Source organism: Chenopodium quinoa, unplaced genomic scaffold (assembly GCF_001683475.1).
Source record: "Chenopodium quinoa cultivar QQ74 unplaced genomic scaffold, ASM168347v1, whole genome shotgun sequence".
In the NCBI taxonomy this organism is placed as follows: Eukaryota; Viridiplantae; Streptophyta; class Magnoliopsida; order Caryophyllales; family Amaranthaceae; genus Chenopodium; species Chenopodium quinoa.
Window position 1 is genome coordinate 10,039,337 of NW_018742418.1, and position 19,919 is coordinate 10,059,255.

Consider the following 19,919-nt stretch of genomic DNA (forward strand, 5'->3'; position numbering starts at 1 on the left):
TCCACATCTCAATCTTCAATTTCTGTTAATTTACGTTAAAAAAAATAAAATAAAAAAATAAAAAAACAATCAAGAGAATTTCATGAAAGAATCACCCTAAAATTATTAACGATCTAACAGTTATGGGCTCGCGATTTCGGCATTTTGATTTAAGACCTCTAATTTAAGGAAAAATGAAGTTTCATTTTTCAAATTCTAAGAAGACCGGGATTTATATTACAAAAGTATATAAAGTTTCGTGAAGGAACCACCCTAAAACCTTAAACAATCTACGTATTAGAAGATATGGGCTCGTAATGGCGCCATTTTGATTTAGGACCTACAAAGTATATATTAAGGAAAAATCAACTTTGTTTTTTCAAATTAAAAAAATCCCTAGCTTTATATCATGAACCCTAAACCCAAATTCCCAAAATCCTATGTTTGGTGCAAATTAAATCTTTTGTTTATATGTCTTCAAATCGCAAGAAATACTTTTTACAATAACAATTGAGTACAGGCTAATACGGACGAAGTTTACTTCTGTGACTTCATTACTTACCAACATCCCTATTCCTTCATTCGTAGTTTGTAGCTATATGGAGTTAGTAATCTCATGAATTATGAATAGGATGTAACCTTCTTGGATCAAATCAATGTTACCTTTCGATTTTGTTCCTTTCGTGATTGTCTTTAATGATTCATGAACAGTTTACAAGCTCCTTACAAACTTATTAGATACTCCCTACTTTTTTTTTTCCTTATCGTATAATGTCAAATCTTACTTTCTATGATTGCCATACATATTCACCACATACTTAGGTACGCAAGCTTCATTTGACGCCTACAATAAGTAAATCCTAATTTGTCAACGTATAGAGATCTTCATAAATACCCGTATCACTGTATGGATGATTCCTACACATCTCCCAACAAAATTCAAAAGAGGTAGGAAATCCTATGTCAGCCAGCAAAACCTATTACATGTACACCACATATTATACGACCTCAAGTCCTACAAAAACAGCTACAAAAGTCATTTGCTCTTTGTTAGACTAACCGGAAACTCATCTTCTGATTTTCTATTCCACATATAGTTTGCAGCTTCAAGCCACCTTGGATGGACTAAAAATTTGCCATGCTGAAGTGCCCAACGCGACTTATCTGTACCAGCATCAGTTGACACAACATGTGTAACGGAGGAATCAACTTCAATGGAGCACTTTGCTCCTAACTGTTCAGCCATCTTCCACAGATGGTGGTTTGCAGCTTGGTATTTTGTTGAAAAAACTCTACTGAATACTATCTTACAATCTTTGAGAACCTCCTTCCGTATTTGTTTCAATACCTGCACCATCAATATGATATTCACTTAATTTGATGGTGGTGAGATTCAGGTTAATAACAAAATCATATCAAAGGCGCCAGCAAAGAAGCTCAATTAAATCCTTCAGAAAAAGTCTAGCACAACATTTAAAAAGCATCATCAATGTAAATGTTACATTGTTATTCTTGATTGACACATACTCACATACAATGCACATGATCAAATAATTGAACTCTCAAATATTTAAATCCACTTACAAGAACAAAACTACGAGGGACAATCAATATATGACATTTCATTCTTAGAGGCTAAGAGGAAACTACAAACGAGACAAAAATTTGAAACCATTTTGAAGATAATAATGATGGTATTTTCTTCAGAATTGCAAGATCATATGAAATATATAATTTAGAGTAACAAGGTTAGACTAACAAAAATCGAATCATCGCAAAGATAAAGGGATGGTGAGAGTACTAAACAGGAAAATCAAATTCAAACAAGGTGAAGCCATGGTGCTGATGCACTATGAAGAGATGTGTAGACTGAGTCCAAGGTTGCCAAAAAAAGGCATACAGTGGCAGAACGCTGAACACTGGCAATAAGATTGTCTCTTGTTTATCAATTTACGCTGATGGCATTAATCTTACTCCGGTTACATTAACCAACCAGTGCCAGCCAATGCACCTCAATGATATCCCAGTAAAACAACAAGTACTGAAAATCAAACTCACTTATCTTGCCAACATCAACAGTTCAATCTCACCCTCTACTACACAATTGCAAAAAACATAAGATCCATCTTACCTCATAACACGCAAAAGGAAATGTAGAAAAGGGGAAAAAAGGGAATATTGAGTCTCACACCTATGAAACTAAAAACATTCTGACAATTCACCTGCTATTATGCCAATAAGTAGTGATGCAATCCATTCCCACATGGATTGAAGTTACTTCAACTCCAATCTGACTATACACCTTACATACAGTAAAAGATCCAACAGAATCAGAAACGACGCTCTACTATACAGCTCTACTATACATGATGCAGAGAAATAGGATACAAATGCTTCATTGCATGAAATAGTCTTTGTATTTGAGGAACGATACTAATAATCAGGTACATCATCTCATTGACTTGGCAGGGTTAAAAATCAAGCTAGGTAGTGCAATTCAGCAAGCAGCCAAGCATACTAGCAAGCTCAAGCAGATGAGCTTTTTAGCTAGCATGCACTTGATTTGTAAGTAATTTGACGCGGAGAGAGTATTAATTACTTACAACCAATATCTGCTAGGATATACTCAAAACTGAAGACAAGACAATTCATATCTCCCTCTGCACTTAAACCCCCACCCCCAAAAAAAAAAAAAAAAAAAAAAAAAAAAAACCTTGTAAAGCAACATGTTTAAGCTCATTGTCAAAACAATCTACATTGACCCTAAAACCAAAAAACATATAGTTAAAGTGCAAAGTCCGCACATAATTACAACAGCTTAGGCGCTTAGCAGAATAGATCTTTGCCATGCTGCCACCACCACATGCATATGCAAGGGAGAAAAGCACAAGACAAGTAAAATAAGAAACACGAAAAGAATAATGGTTTTCACATAACAGCTTACATCAATAGCCAATTAGCATAATATATAAACCCCTGAACAAAATCAAAACAGAAGAGGCACATAACACAAAATAGGATTTCACCTGTCTCACATCCCTTGCAGCAAAGTCATCTCCATTTTCCTACAAGAAAATTACAAGATACTATGTCATTAAGCACATTCAAGTAGATAAAACAAGCAACTATAAACAGTAAAACAAAAATGCTTACAGGATCAAAGAATTTTTCATGAATGCTTTTCAGGACTCCTAGAACAGTTGCAAGTGCTCCATCTGCCTCATTCTCATCACCTTTCAACTCTGATAACGACTTACAATTAAAGCCAAATTGGCGACAACTAGAGGAGAAGTAGTGATATCTTTCCATCAAAATCAAATTCTCCTTGTGCTTTTGCCAAACCTATAGATATTAAATATACCAAATTTTCAGGCTTCCAATATACACTTTCAGAATTTCCATTCTACAAGCAGTAAAATTAATTAAAGAAAACGGAAACCAGAAATTATGTTCACATTAGGGAAGGCAATACAACAACACCAAAGCCTTAATCGCAAAAAAAATTAGGGATGGCAATACAATTAACAATTGTGAATACAACATTCTGATCATTATAAATGAAGATTGTTAGTCTTTAGTACCCCTCATAACCTTATCAGACTCCAAGTTTCAAAAGAACATGGTTAGACGGACTCGGCCCGGGTTTAAATTGACAAAGCAAAATACAAAATTTTGACAACAAACTAACATTTAGCATAAGAAATGAGCATGTTATTTTGGAAAAAGAAAGTGAACAAGTATATATAGAAGATGGTTGCAAGTACAAACAATAAAAGATATTCTTAACAAATGATGCTGTATATGTTCACAAGGGAGTATGTTTTATCTCTTCCGTATGATACTGTATATTTTCACAAGGGAGTATGTTTTATCTCTTCCATCAGTGTGGCATATGTTTTCTAGTTACAAATAAGCCGATTGATGCTCCATGAGTAGCCATCAGACAGACTACTTTAGACAAGAAACATATTATTTAGAAGAAGAAAGAAGAATACAACCAGGAGGCAAAAAGTCCTTGCAAACAATAGCAATCAAGAAAATAGAACCTCAAACCCTATTCAATGCACTTCTATCATACTTCAAATTTTAGAAATCAAGATGACTTGTTCCACATCATAATATCCTACTCTTATTCCAGGTAAAACCTGTAATGTTGTCTTTAAAATATTCTGCATACGGTATAAGGGTAACTAAGGCTTTCCCAAAATGCTAAAAAGGGCCTTTGCAACCCAAGGGTATGCGCCTTCCTAACTGCAAATAAGTAAACAATGTCATTTAAAAAGCACATGTTAAGAAAAATAACCTGTAAAGAATAAATAAATAAATAAAAAAGAAACAAGAGGATTTCATCTGCATAATAAAAGAGACTTAAGGTTCTACAAAAATCATGCTCTTAAGCTATTGTGTACCAATTTATTAATAAAAAGGAATTAAATAACATGACACAGGGTCTACACAACTTATAATATGGGGACTAATTCGTAATGCATAAAACAACATCAACAAAGATTACCAACAGATTACAATCAAAACCATCCTTATTTCAAAGCAACAAACACATCTTTGTATTAACAATACACCTAGAGATCAATAATTTGTCTATGTCTCGACATGTCATATTTAAGTTTATAATAAGGGAAGTTTTCCAACAACCTAAGTACATTGAAATAATTTGCAAACCCCGCAATTCAAAATATGCACCGCTAAGCTACGATTAATTTCTCTATATACCTTAATTGCTCCAACCGCTTTATTCCTAAAAGATTCTACTTTGTTCAAAGACATTCTCCTAAAGTTGATCTCAACAAAAAATGTGTAGCTAGGCTCAATTTATGAACAAGTGAAAGGAAGATGCCCTAAAACAGCTAATATTTATGGCTATTCATTCATTTTTAAACTGTAACTTTGTAAATATTTGAAATAGTGGGGGTGCATTGTAAATTACAAGCAACTTAAAGAACAAGAATACATGCCAGAATTATGCATACCCACATAGCCAGGACACCCATGGTTCTAATTATTTAGTTTGTGCCACTTTAAGAAGGTGCAAACATTATTCCACACATGAAAAGGAAAAAAAAATGAAAATTTGTATTGGCCATTATAATAAATCCAATTTATACTGACAACAACCAAAACAACAGGGAAACTCATGAAGTGATATGATAAGACAACAATAGCACTATTAACGTCAAAAAATACTGTGGAGACAATTTATAAATATATACAGAACAATACGATAAGGTGTGAAGAACAAGATACTACCAACTGAGCAATAAATTTAATGGAAGAGAACACACAGGCACTTCCAGCTTCTGTATCATCAAGTATCAAAACAGCACTCTCTTGACCTAATACCACATCCAACCCCTTTTGATGTCTTTGAGTGCAATCAGCTTGAGAAATAACTCTTGAATTAAAATATACACTCCCGGGATCAAGAAGCTTTGCCATTTCTATCGCATAAGGGCGCTCACCCATGGTATAAATATACATTTCAAACAAGTTACTTGCTTCTTGCAGAAAAGTACGAACAAATGGTCTTAGCTTCGTCATCATGCGCATCATATCGAGTCGAAATAAACTGCCCTTTGAGATATCTATCAGACGTGAAGTATGCACATTAGATAAGGAAGGACAAACTCAAAAGGACCACTAAGATGGTTTTTTGGACAAGATGGGAGAAAATAATGAGACGGGAAGACTGGAAGGTGGGGGAAAAGAGGAAATGAGGAAATGAGGAGGGCAATATACCTGAATAGGCAAGAAAATTATAAGTATGCCTTGTAGACAATAAGACCAAATAAACAACTAGCAGTAACGGCAGTAATAGCACCACCACGACCACAAAAAACTGAAATAACAAGCAAATTATCCTACAAATGATAGCTCACAATATCAACACCAAGGCCTAAAAGACATCCTCCAGTTAATCAGAATCTGCAAAGCAACTAATACTATGCCCATTTGGCCATTTACATTTCTCAACAGGGAAGTAGAGAGGCCCAAAAGCACAAGTCTCAAGCCTACATGAGATGTGCAATCTCGATAAAAGTAAAATTTGAATTGATGATTTTTTTGTCTAAACAAATCCATCTTAAAGAAGACTTGTAAAATAGAGTCAACAATACAACACATGTACATGTATCTTCTATTAAAATAATAAAGAAACGAGGATACATATCTCATGCCCCAGAAAAGATAGCTGACGGCCTGACGCTATATAACTAAAGTCAGACTCAAAAGAAACTCGCATAATATAGCTTGTGAATGCGCCAAATGAGAAACTTGAAGTCAATATTTTGCATGTCAGAACAAACTACAACAAGAGCAAGATTGGAAAACTGTGTATACACAACTTTAAATTGTGTGAGCTATGAAGCCGTTTGGCTGGAATCAATCAGAACTGTGGCTTCCACTGTACAAAAAAAATCTAATACAGCATCAAACATTAGAATTAGACAACTTACAGGACAGAGAAGATCACAGAATAATGGAGACGATCGATAAATCGTTACATTGTTAGTTATGTGCTACAGGTGTAAATAGGCCATGCTATGACCTGCTTTAATTGTATGACCTTGGTTCAACCAAGTGTCTTGGATTGTACATGTTTTTCTAACCAAAGGCGGTCAATTTTTAGCAAAAGGGGCCCATTGCCAATATTTTCCATTAGTGAAACTAAGACAGTAACACAGAAAGAGTGTAAACGGACCAACCTTGAAAGGAGTCTGTCTGACCCTTTAAATACTCCTCTTCTGCATTTATATCTTCTAATCGAGTTGAATTCAGCAATGTGTGATCCAAATCAAGTACTAAATACAGTTTCTTACGGCGAAGCAAAGCCCTCACATCAGCATTGCGTAACCGTGAGATCCAAGTCTCAAGTCCTGCAGTTGCAATTTCTAAGGATCTCAATATACTACAATAAACTTTTCAAGATATAATTCAACAAAATAAACAAATAAAGGCTTTCTAATAGTAATACCATAGCACTACAGTACACTGCAATGACAATGAGCAGGAACAAAATGTAACAAAGGACAGAGATCAAATCCAATATATTCTTTAATTCTTTATACTTTTATAAACATAGCTCTACAATGATTTATCGTGAATTCAATATATGTAGGTTACATTACAAGCCAAAAGTTTTGTATCATTGTGGTTTTCAGTTTCTTGGTACATGTGATCAACCTCGCTTGTGTGTGTTCAAATTGATCGGAGTAGTGATATACCTTGTGAATGTATCCGAATGCAACACCAGTACTGTCCTCCATTCTCTTTCCACAACAAATGCACATATCTCTCAGGAAACCCGGATGTGGACATGAATCTTTTACATCTTCATCTGGATAAGTGATTCAGTATATAGAAAATTAAAATTCAACAATAAAATTCAATATATATACAAAGAAAACTCTGTTAAAAAAAAAGCTTTATTATCAATTAATTCTAGACTTTAAAACAGACCTATCTCTTCTTCAGCCACCACATAGGAACTTGAACTTTGCACCTCCTCTCCATTTTCGATTTCCGACACTTTGCGCCTTTTGATCCTAATAATTAAATCATTCAATAGAAATTTAAACTAATTGCAGATTGATAGAAAGTAATAGAATAACAACTCTGACAAAAAATGCTTACCCAAATTCATAGTATCATAAGAGCAATCAATCAAACTAATTATACCTAAAAATATATGGCAGAAAAAAAAAAGAAAGAAAAAAAGAAAGAAAGAAAGAATAAAGAAGAAAAGTTTCATAATTTGATTTCAGATTGTCTAAAAATAAAATCTAGAGTAAAATTCAATTAAAAAGGGGAACAAAAGATGATGCAAATAGTATACATCATATTACCTTTCTATCTCGGCGTCATTATCTTCATTAGCATCAATATCTTGATCTGGGGATTGATCAGAGGAGGCAGAGTCTAACTCAGCATCAAGAATTGCCAAAAAGTCATCACTACTTAATGAATTCACAGGAGAATCAGTTGCAACACTCATCTGCAACATTCACAATTGCAACGAAAATGATTTAATGCCAAAAATCAATTGATAATCTGAGCCGAATTAACAATTATTATGCTAGTTTACCAAAAAATACTGATGACTGAGCCGAATTAGCAATTACGAAAAATCCAAAAATATTTGTATTTCGACGAACAAAAAAAACCCAAAATTATATCGACGAACAAAACCTAAGAAGGAGTTAAACCGAACAAAAAAAATTTATAAGGTGTTGTTTGCTCACAAAATGAAAATTTTATAAGGTTTTTTTCTGATAAATTTTCATGTCCTTTCGTGATTTGCTTAAAACGTATGGGTATATATTACCCGAATCATTTGCCCCTCAAAAGGACAATTATGCCCCTGCGCTAAGGGAAAATGGGCTTCCGACTCAATCCCTTTCTTCATTAGGCAGTGGTTTCTAGCTGATATTTCCACAACAGACATTTTCCTATATGCTCAAACTTAATCAGAAGTTACCTTATATTTTCATGGTAGAAGCCCAAGCAATCCAACAACCTTAATTGAATTAAAGAAATCCAAAGATTAAGTGCTTTGTTACTAAATTGAGACAAGCTAATATCTAGATAACCTTCACTAGCACTAAACCTGGGCACGGGCCGGGTTGGCCCGCGTGCCGCCCGGCACGGCCCGCTGTTCGGCGCAGCCCGGCACGGCACGAAGTTCAACTCCCGTGCCACGGACAGGGTTGAGAATTCCCAGGCACGGCCCGGCACGAGCACAGGCATGGCCCGCCGTGCTGGCCCGTCGTGCCGGCCCGCGGGCCAACGGTAATGTTACCGTTTATTCTAGCTCCTTAATAAGCCAAAAAAACGGCTAAAAAACGGCTAGTTTTTTGCCAATTTGCTCCCCAAAAATTCTATAAATACTCACCTCCATTTCATTCCCAAATCACAAAATCACAATCTCTTCTTCTTATCTCTTATATTCTCTAAAAATCTCTAATAATCCTTATTTTCTTAAATTCTCTAATTATTCTCTTAAATTCTCTAATTATTTTCCTAATATCGGAAAAAATTAAAAAGTTCGTAATCGTAATTAGTGGAGCGTTGAAGCACGGTTGTAAGATCTAAACTAATCTTAAATTTATTATTGTTTTATTGTTATTATTAGAATAATCTTGTTTAATTATTATTGTTGTTGTTATAATTGTTGTTATTAATTATTATTATTGTTACAATTGTTGTTATTATTTATTTTTGTTGTTATTGTTATTGTTATAGTTGTTGTTATTAATTAATATTATTGATATTTTTATTGTTAAAATTGTTGTTATTAATTATTATTATTATAGTTAACCACTTTTTATTAAAAAATTAATTGTTAATTATGGCATCGAACAACCCATCATCTAGGTCTAGGGGGAAAGGCCGACTTATCCGTAGTAGTAGTTCTAGGGAACCACCAAATACAACGAGCCCCCAAATTACGAGTCAAACCAATGACCCCATTTACTTCCCCCCGGGCTATGAGCCATATAATACGTCGGGATTTCCAGCACCACCACTAAACCAATTTCCACTACCACCATACCAATTTCCACCTAATTATATCGGTGATCAACAAAACTATTGTTCTAGCCAAGGTAGCCAAGAAAGTACCCGAATTCCCTCCGGTTCTACCCCTTCTACAGCCACTCCCACTAGTCCCACTACTAACCATCACACACATCATGAATGGTTAACCGAAACTGAGATGCTACTTTTGAAAAACCGAAGGAGTGAGGTATGGCGTTATTTTGTCCTAAGTAAAGATGGTGAACAATGGGCAAAATGTAAAACATGTAATAGTGTATTCACGGCAGTTACCAAAAACGGGACGGGACACTTATCTAGACACATGAAAGTTTGTGCAAAACCAGCTAGTGATCCAACCCAGCCCAAAAAAGAATAATACATTTCAAAATGCTGGAATACCCACACACCGGCATTAACATTGCTCACCATTTAATGCAAGCAATAGACGAATACAACCTTCGAGATAAAATGATGTCTATGACTTTTGATAATGCAACCTCTATGACATACACAGCTAATCTTATCAAACAAAATTTAACCGATGTACTATTAGACGGTGAAGCTCTTCATACTAGATGTGTTTGCCATGTACTTAACTTATGTGTACAGGATGGAGTTCGGGCAATTGGCCCATACTACAGCAATATCAGAGATGCTATTATGTCTATTAATAGCTCTAACATGAGATACCAAGAATGGAAGAGTTTTCTAAAACAACAAAAGATAAGGGTAATAAAAATTAGAACCGATTGCCCAACTAGGTGGAATTCCACCTATGACATGTTAACAAAGGCAATTGAGTACAAGGGCCCGTTAACATTATTTTACAACCAAAAATTTCCACAAAATGCTTTGTATGATGATGATTGGAAAAACTGTGAAAGACATATGCAATTTTTACAGTTATTATATAACATGACGTATTGTTTTTCTACTGTTTACAATCCTTGTGCAAAAAACTTTCTTTCTAATGCATGCTTACTCGCCCAACTTTTCGCTGATCATCGCCATCAAAGTGATTATGATCAGTATCTTCCAGCAATGGAAAAAAAGTGGCGTAAATATTATAGTGAGATTCCTTTGATTTATATTTTTGCTTCCATATTAGATCCTAGGCAAAAGTATGAAAACACATTTATGTTAGTTGACATTTACTTTCAGTGCATGTTTCTTGACGATGATGTAGAAAACTATAAGACTAATGTGAAGGATCAGTTTTTTGCTTTATATAGAGTCTATGAAGCCAAATATGGCACCGTTCCTCGCTCAGGGCCTTCCCAACCATCCAAAAACGTAAGTAAGAAGGCCAAACATTTATTTTCACAAGCTACTAACTTGATTTCAAGGTTTTCAGGTGATTCATCAATCAGGAGAACGCAAAGCACGTCTCGGAGTTGCAGATGTACCTGAGTTACGACTTCACCAAAGGCATGGACGACGATGAGATAAACAGCCTCGACCTCCTTGCATGGTGGAAACAACAAAGCTCGAAGCATCCAACTTTGGCGGCAATGGCACGAGACATTCTTGCTATCCAAGTTTCCTCCGTCGCCTCCGAACGAGCTTTCAGCGCATCCGGAAGGGTTTTAGACGATAGAAGAACAAGTCTAAAACCCGAAACACTAGAAATGTGCGTGTGTTTCAAAGATTGGTTGGATGCGGAAAATCGCTCACAAGACCGTTCTTACGACCACAACGACAACGAAGAAGGAACCTCCGCTTCCGGTTCGGGTTCGGCTAGTTCCCAATCTATGCAACTAGCCGATGACCTTGAAGGCGAAGGCGAAGACGAAGACGAAGACGAGCAAGAAGAAGGAGAAGAAGAATAGACGATTATTGTATATTGTACGATTTTAAAAATATCAATTTTATCATTTTCCAATTTTTGTTTAATACCATCATTGTATGATTTTTATCATTGTTATCATTGTACAATTTTCTCAACTCAAGTAATAATAATATAAAGTACGCATTATTCACATCCAAAGTCCAATTTGCCTTTTTTCCCCGTTTTGTTACAATTTGTAAATTCATATTAGAAAAAAAAAAAAATTATACCAATTACTAATAAATCATAAACATTAAATTTTAAAGTAATAGTATAAAGTAAATATACAAATTATAAAACATAAATATTCAACTTATAATTATAAAATTCATAACTTAATAACTTATAACTTATAAGTTATAAACTTATAAGTTATAACCTTATAAAACTTATAATTATAATTTTATAACTTATATACATTATAAACTTATTAATTTATAATGTTGTCATATAAAAAAAAAAAATAAATAAATAAAATTTGAAAACTGCACCAGCCCACAGGCACGAGGGCCGTGCCGTGCCGTGGGCTGGCGTGTGAAAATGGTCGGCACGGCACGGCACAAAATCCTGGGCCCGCCGGCACGACGGGCACGGCACGAACCAGCCCGTGGCGCACGGTGCCCAGGATTAACTAGCACAGAAGGATGGTAGATACAATGTTATCTTAAAGTAAAGGTCCATAGACTAAGTGCTTAATTGAAACTGAATTTTTAGTAAGTTAGCAATTGCAGCAAGTGTACTCCGTTTATTTCATTACAAAGAGGAAAAAAATAATGATATCAAAAAATAACATTGAACTCCTTGATGTATGACAATCAATTGCCACTGAAGTTCTTCGAATACAAATTCAATGAGTTATCAACACATTCAAATCACAATAAAGGCAAATTTGCAATTACAATTAAAACTACTCACCAAATTATCACAAAATAAAATAAATAACTAATGGAAAGTAAAATTTCTAAGCCAATGATATCTCCCTAAAACCACCCTAAACTCTTCGACGAAACATTTCCAAGAATAAGCAAGCACACAAATTTAACAAATTTAGAATCAAAATCAAAGATTTTAATCTATTAACATAAGCATCTTGCATATGTATTTTAGAACAAATTCTCCATCAAATATTCTGAACAACAAATGCATTTTTTTCCATGAATGCTAATAAACCCTAAATCATAGAATTAGAAAAATATGAATTCATACAATCAAACAAAGCCGTAAAACCCTTAACCCTAACCTGACGGTTATGGCAATGATTTGCAATGGAAATTGCGCTTTGAATACGTGGTTAGTGATGGTAGGCAGTAAAATTTACAAGTTCAAGTGGTGGTTGGCGGCGAATTTTATTGATGGGGTCTTGGATAATGGTGAATTGAGAGAATTGCAGTGCTTTCGATTCGATGGTATGAAAACTTTGGTCGTTTTTTTAGGTTGGTCATTTGTATATAATACTCTCTCCGTCCCGTATTATACTTCTTGTTTTCTTATTTTGGAGAACCAAAATGTTGTTTCTGTTTTCATTTTTGAATAGTATATAAAGACCATTATACCCTTATTTTTTTTAACTCTATTCATTATACTTCTTAAATTACCCTTAAATCGAATTTTCTACTTGCTTTGTACTTTTTTTCACTTTCTCTTAATAACATTTGTCTATAATTGTACTTTTCACCTTTTTGTTTATGAACTTGATTCACTTTCTCTTCTTTAACTTTTGTCTATAATTGTACTTTTCACCTTTTTTTAATGTACTTCATCCACTTTTTCCTCCCATTTCTTAAATACCGTGAAAAAACACAAACAAGAAATATATATTGGGACGGAGGGAGAATAATTTGTTGTTTTATAATATGTGTTTAATTTAATGGAAAATAAATAGCTTATAATGGAGAAGAAGAGATGGAAATTGAATAAAATTGAAAGAAATATAATTAAGGGAAAATGAAGTAAACAACATTTTTATACTTCGTATATGTATTGAATTAAGGCATTTTTTTTATTTTTATTTATTAAATGTTAGGAGGGGATAAAAAGAATAGGGTAAATGAGATGACATGTGACATTGTTCCACAAAATGGTTTGTGTTTTTAAATACTAGGTATAAATAGATAGATGGTAAGAAGAAGGGGCTCATTTGAGGAGGGGGGAGATAAGGAAAATCTCTTAAATGAGTCATGTGAAGATTGATTCCTAGACCTCGGGGATACGAGGTGGGAGCGATGTCACTACTCCACCACCTCAGAAAACTTTGGTCGTTTGGTTATTACAAAATTAGCTTCGATGTTTCATAAGCTTCAGCAGTTAGGGTGCATTCTTTCATCTTATTGGACCTGAAGTTATCTTAACTTATCTGAACTGATAAGACCTTATTGAACTTATTAAACCTAATTAAACTTATTGGAACTTATTAGACCTTATTTAATTTATTGGAACTTATTACACCTTATTGAGACTTATAAGATCTTATTGATTTTATAAAACCTTATTAAACTTATTGGACCTTATTGTAACTAATCTGAACTTATTTGAACTGGTCTGAACTTATTTGAATTAGTCTGACTTAAACTTGAAACTTATTTTTATACGGTGAAGACAACAAGCACTTAGTGGTATCTATTATATAATTTAAGAGCCACTTTTCCAATTTAAACCACAACACTCCAAATCTCAATCTTCAATTTCTGTTAATTTACTTTCAAAAAAAAAAAAAAAAAAAAAAAAAAACCCCATCAAGAGAATTTCGTGAAAGAATCACCCTAAAATTATTAACGATCTAACAGTTATGGGCTCGCGATTTCGGCATTTCGATTTAAGACCTCTAATTTAAGGAAAAATGAACTTTTCTTTTCAAATCTAAGAAGACCGGGATTTACATCACGAAAGTATATAAACTTTTGTGAAGGAATCACCCTAAAACCTTGAACAATCTACGTAGTAGAAGATATGGGCTCGTAATGGCGCCAATTTGATTTAGGACCTACAAAGTATATTTTAAGAAAAAATCAACTTTTTTTTTCAAATTAAAAAAATCCCTACCTTTATATCATGAACCCTAAACCCTAAAACCCTAAACCCTAACCCCTAACTACGATAAAATAAACATACTTCATTCGTATTTTAATGAGTGATACACTTACAAAATATGGCTATATTATAACAAATGTTTCACTTTTTTTTTTTTTGCAAAAAACTACATTTTAATATTATACTTTTGTCCTTTTTTTGTCCCCACTCAAATCTACTATTACTTTTTTATTATTTCTTTTTTCTCGTAAGCATTACTTTTCAATAAAGTATCAACCCCACTATCTTTTTTTTTACTATTTTTTGATACTCCAACCACCCCATTTAAGTACCTCTTAATTTATTTAGGTCAATTAAATTACCGAAAATTATATGCTAGTTTAAGTGTAATACGTATAAAAACGCAGAAGGAGAGACGGATCAAAACCATCCGCTAAAATGAAAACTTAGTGAGTAGTTAAAACTTAAAAAGTACGTCGTATACAAACATGGAAAAAGATGGCTTCACTTCATTGACCCATCCCCACCAACCCACACTACGATAAAAACATAACTACGATAAAAACATAACAGAGCAATACCGTATAGCTAAAAAGAAAACATATAAGTTATACTATTTAAAAAGCATTCTGTAATCCGTATACAAACATATTTTGGCCACACGCACAATCAATTGGTACCTACTTCCATCAATATTATCCAATACATATCCACCACCATACATGTTACAGTAGACAACAAATCCAGAAACAAACACCCCAGAAAAAAGTTTATCAAAATTTTCATCCAATTCAAGTCTAATGTATTTTTAACAATTACATAACAATTTATACATAAGATTAAACAATTTGGGGAAAAAGACTACGTTAGTAAAGTCACGCTTCACATAGCAATCCCACTTTCTATTTCATAAAAATTGAAATTGCAAGTGTAATCAAACGCATACACAACTAATTACAGCAAGACTCCATTAAACTCACAACATAGTACCAAAATCTCCGCAAAAAAATAAATAAATTAAATAAAATAAAAAAAATTAAAATAAAAATAAAAAACCACGAGAGGAGAGTAAATTGCATCAACAGTAGTACTTTAACAGGAAAAAACACTAATACGCATTCGGAACCATCATAATCACTAGAAATACCAAAATTTTCGATAGCCAAAAGGTAGAACACTGAACCATCAATCTCACCAGAAATAGCAGTAACATCAGGCAACAACACCAAAGCACGGCGATAAGCTCCGATTTTCTGGCGGTAATGGCGAGGCGAAAGGTGCTCGTCTTCCTCCTCTCCCTCCTCCCTCTCCAAAGTCTGGGCGAACTCTTGCAGAAACTGACTCTCCAACTCAAAAATTGAACAAAATTTTAGGAACGGATTGGATAGAAACTACTAATCTGGTAAATTCTATACCAAAACCTAACTTACCCTATCAAGTATCAACAAGCTCCGAGTGGGCCTCTGAAATGGTGGAGCGAAGAATATGAGAAAAATTGAGAGGACCAGAAATCAAATCCGGTGAGAAGGTTTAATCGAAGCTTTTGCAAGCAAAATGGAGTCTGGGTTTGGGACTATTGGCGTGGGGGGTGAAAAATATTGAGAGTTTTCTAAGTTTTGGTTTGGTTTTAAATTTTTGTAAACTCAAGAAAAGGATTAATTAGTTCATAGTTTAAAATCAAAAAGGAAACAGGAAGAGGGGAGGAGACTCAGAGAGAAAGTAAAGTGACAGAATAGAGAGAGGGGGATAAAATTAATAAAAAAAGGCGTGATTTTCAAGAGCGAAGAGGCTATGAAGATCTGATTGGTGATGCATGGAATTAACCTAACGCCTTTGATACTTACACACTGGCAATCCATGTAAACATAATTAAACCACCAGGATGGCTTTTTCAAGTATGAGTACAGATTGAAAATTAGATTAAACTCCCATGCAATATGCGTTTGTTAAAAAATTATGATGACAATAAATTTTACCAAAAAAATTAATATTTTTTCTTTTGACAGAATCAAAAAAATTAATATAAAGTACTATAAATAGACTCAATATTAAAAATGATGAAGTATATGTCAAAGAAAAAAAAAACATGTAATCATTAAAATGGGCAATTTGAAATTTAAGGAAGTTTTTTTTAGATTTTGTACAAACTAAAAGTCATAATTTGGATACAAACCTTACTTTTGTACGAAGTATAACAATAAGTTTTTTTTAGTAAGTAATTTTGAAGGAAAAACTTTTTACATCATGTTGCCAAGTGTCCTTCTAAATTTCGCTTTTAGTATAATGTAATTGATTACTTCGTACTTCGTATATCCCAAGTAGGGATGAAAATAGTAAAATATTGTTTGAAGTTTCCAAAAAAAAAAAAAAAAAAAAAGGAAATGGAGCAAGTAAAGTGGAGCAAGTAATTAGTTGTGTATGCGTTTGATTACACTAGCAATTTCAATTTTTATGAAATCGAAATTGGGATTGCTATGTGAAGCGTGACTTTACTAACGTAGTCCTTTTCCCCTTATTGTTTAATCTTATGTATAAATTGTTATGTAATTGTTAAAAATACATTAGACTTAAATTGGATGAAAAATTTGATAAACTTTTTTCTGGGGTGTTTGTTTCTGGATTTGTTGTCTACTATAACATGTATGGTGGTGGATATGTATTGGGAAATATTGATGGAAGTAGGTACCAATTGATTGTGCGTGTGGCCAGAATATGTTTGTATACGGATTACGGAGTGCTTTTTAAATAGTATAACTTATATGTTTTCTTTTTAGCTATACAGTTTTGCTCTGTTATGTTTTTATCGTAGTGTGGGTTGGTGGGGACAGTGGTTGCTAGGATGGTGGGTCACCAAAAAATTTTAGGGTCTAGTTCTTAATTGATTTTATTCCAAAAATTTTAAAAATTCATATTACAGTACAATAGAACACATGAATATATGTTGCAACCAAATAGTACTTAAAAATTTATATTACAATCCAAAAGTAGTACAATTTTTATCAAATTAATCCAACTCAAACAATTCAATTCAATCCAACTCAAACAATTCAATTCAATCCAAGTACAACAACAATACCAAGACCAATTCAAACAACAATTCGAACAACAACAATCCAATAACACCTCAAAACCAATTCGAACAACAAGTAAACAACAACCCAACACCAATTCGAATAACAACAAGTAAACAACATACCCACCCGTACAACAACTCAAACAACAAATAAACAACATCCAAACACCAATTCTAACAACAACAAGTAAACAATACCCCAACAATAACAACTCGAACATCAACTCCCAAAACTGATTTCATCCTAATTTCATCGAATTACCACTAAAAAACTGATTTCATCCAATCTCAATTACATAAAATTACAAATAAATAAAATTTAAATTCAAAATAAAAATTAAATTGCTTACTCATTTGATTTGAATTCAAAAATCCCTAAAATCCAACATATTAACTTCGATAATACAACAATGAAACCCCAAAATCTAAAATAATTTCAATTATCTAATTAAAATTCAAAAACCCTAAAATCAAAAAAATTAATCAAACAATTCCCCACCCAGCCCGACAGCCACTCCCCAGCCCAGCCCCGACAGCCACCCCCTCCCCCTGCACCACCACCGAAACCACCCTCCTTCCAGAGCCACATGAGCGCAATACACCCCCCGCCCCAGCCCCACCAACGAAACCGCCCAAAACTTGAATTGCCCAACCCGATACCACCCTAAACTCCCATCCCTTTCCCCACCCGAAACCCCCACCCCTTTCCCTGACCCGAAACCGCCGTAGACTCGAAACCCCTACCCCTGAAACCCCACCCCTCGGAATTTGTGAATTTGTGTTTTTCCTATAAATAAAATAAATAAACTACAATTCACAAATCTCAATTGACCAATAACCAATAGTTCAATTATCCAACTTCGAAGAACCCTAAATTGAGTATATACTGACAATTAAATACACGATTAACACTAGATTGTCAAAATTAATATTAGATGATTAAAGAAAAAGAAGCATCTAACCTTAGAGACTGCTTTAATGGAGGAGAGAAAGCTCAGAAGCCGGAGAATTTCGAGTACGCTTCAATGGAGGAGAGAGAGAAGGAGGAGTACAGCGAGAAAGCGCAAAGCGTGAAATAGATCTAAAGGGGAAAAAAGAAAATAAGATCAGGAATTCTGTGTCCGTTAGTAAATTTTTTTTTTTTAATAAAATAACACTGTGTCCTGGACCCCACAATAACTACATGTGGGTCCATCACTGGGTGGAGATGAGTCGGTGAAGTGAAGCCAACTTTTTTTTTTTTTTTTTTTTTTTTGCCAGAACATGTTTGTATACGACGTATTTTTTAAGTTTTAACTACTCACAAATTTTCATTTTAGTTGTATGATTTTGCTCTCTCTCCTTCTGTGTTTTTATACGTATTACACTAAAACTGATATATAATTTTCGGTAATTTAATTAACTTAAATAAATTAAGAGGTACTTAAATGGAGTGGTTGGAGTATCAAAAAATAGTTAAAATAACACTATGTTCTGAACCCCACAATGACTACATGTGGGTCCGTCACTGGATGGGGATGGGTAGGTGAAGTGAAGCCAACATTTTTTTTTTTTGGCCATAACATGTTTGTATACGACGTACTTTTTAAGTTTTAACTACTCACAAATTTTCATTTTAGCTGTATGGTTTTGCTCTGTCTCTCCATCTGCGTTTTTATACATATTACACTTAAACTGGCATATAATTTTCGGTAATTTAATTGACTTAAATAAATTAAGAGGTACTTAAATGGGGTGGTTGGAGTATCAAAAATAGTTAAAAAAAAAATAGTAGGGTTGATACATTATTGAAAAATTAATGCTTACAAGAGAAAAGAAATAATAAAAAAGTAATAGTGGATTTGAGTGGGGACAAAAAAAAGGACAAAAGTATATATTAAAATGTAGTTTTTTGCCAAAAATAAAGTGAAACACTTGTTAAAATACAGTCATATTTCGTAAGTGTATCACTCATTAAAATACAAATGAAGTATATTTTTTTATCGTAGTGTGGGTTTAAGGTTTAGGGTTCAGGGCTTTAGGCTTTAGGCTTTAGGGTTCAGGGTTTAGGGTTCATGATATAAAACTAGGGATTTTTTAATTTGAAAAAACAAAGTTGATTTTTCCTTAAAGTATACTTTGTAGGTCCTAAATCAAAATGGCGCCATTACGAGCCCATATCTTCTACTACGTAGATTGTTTAAGGTTTTAGGGTGATTCCTTCACGAAAGTTTTTCGTGATATAAATCCCGATCTTCTTAGAATTTGAAAAATGAAAGTTCATTTTTCCTTAAATTAGAGGTCTTAAATCGAAATGCCGAAATCGCGAGCCCATAACTGTTAGATCGTTAAAATGTTTGTTGTGGAAATGTCAGCTAGAAACTGCTACCTAATGAAGAAAGGGATTGAGTCAAAAGCCCATTTTCCCTTAGCACATGGGCATAATTGTCTTTTTGAGGGGCAAATGATTCAGGTAATATATAC

At 33.8% G+C, this 19,919-nt stretch overlaps 1 pseudogene; it reads right to left on the reverse strand.

The window, feature by feature from the left end:
• Positions 1-829: 829 nt before the first annotated feature.
• Positions 830-18,665, reverse strand: LOC110713567 (annotated as a pseudogene).
• Between the last annotated feature and the right edge of the window lie 1,254 nt (positions 18,666-19,919).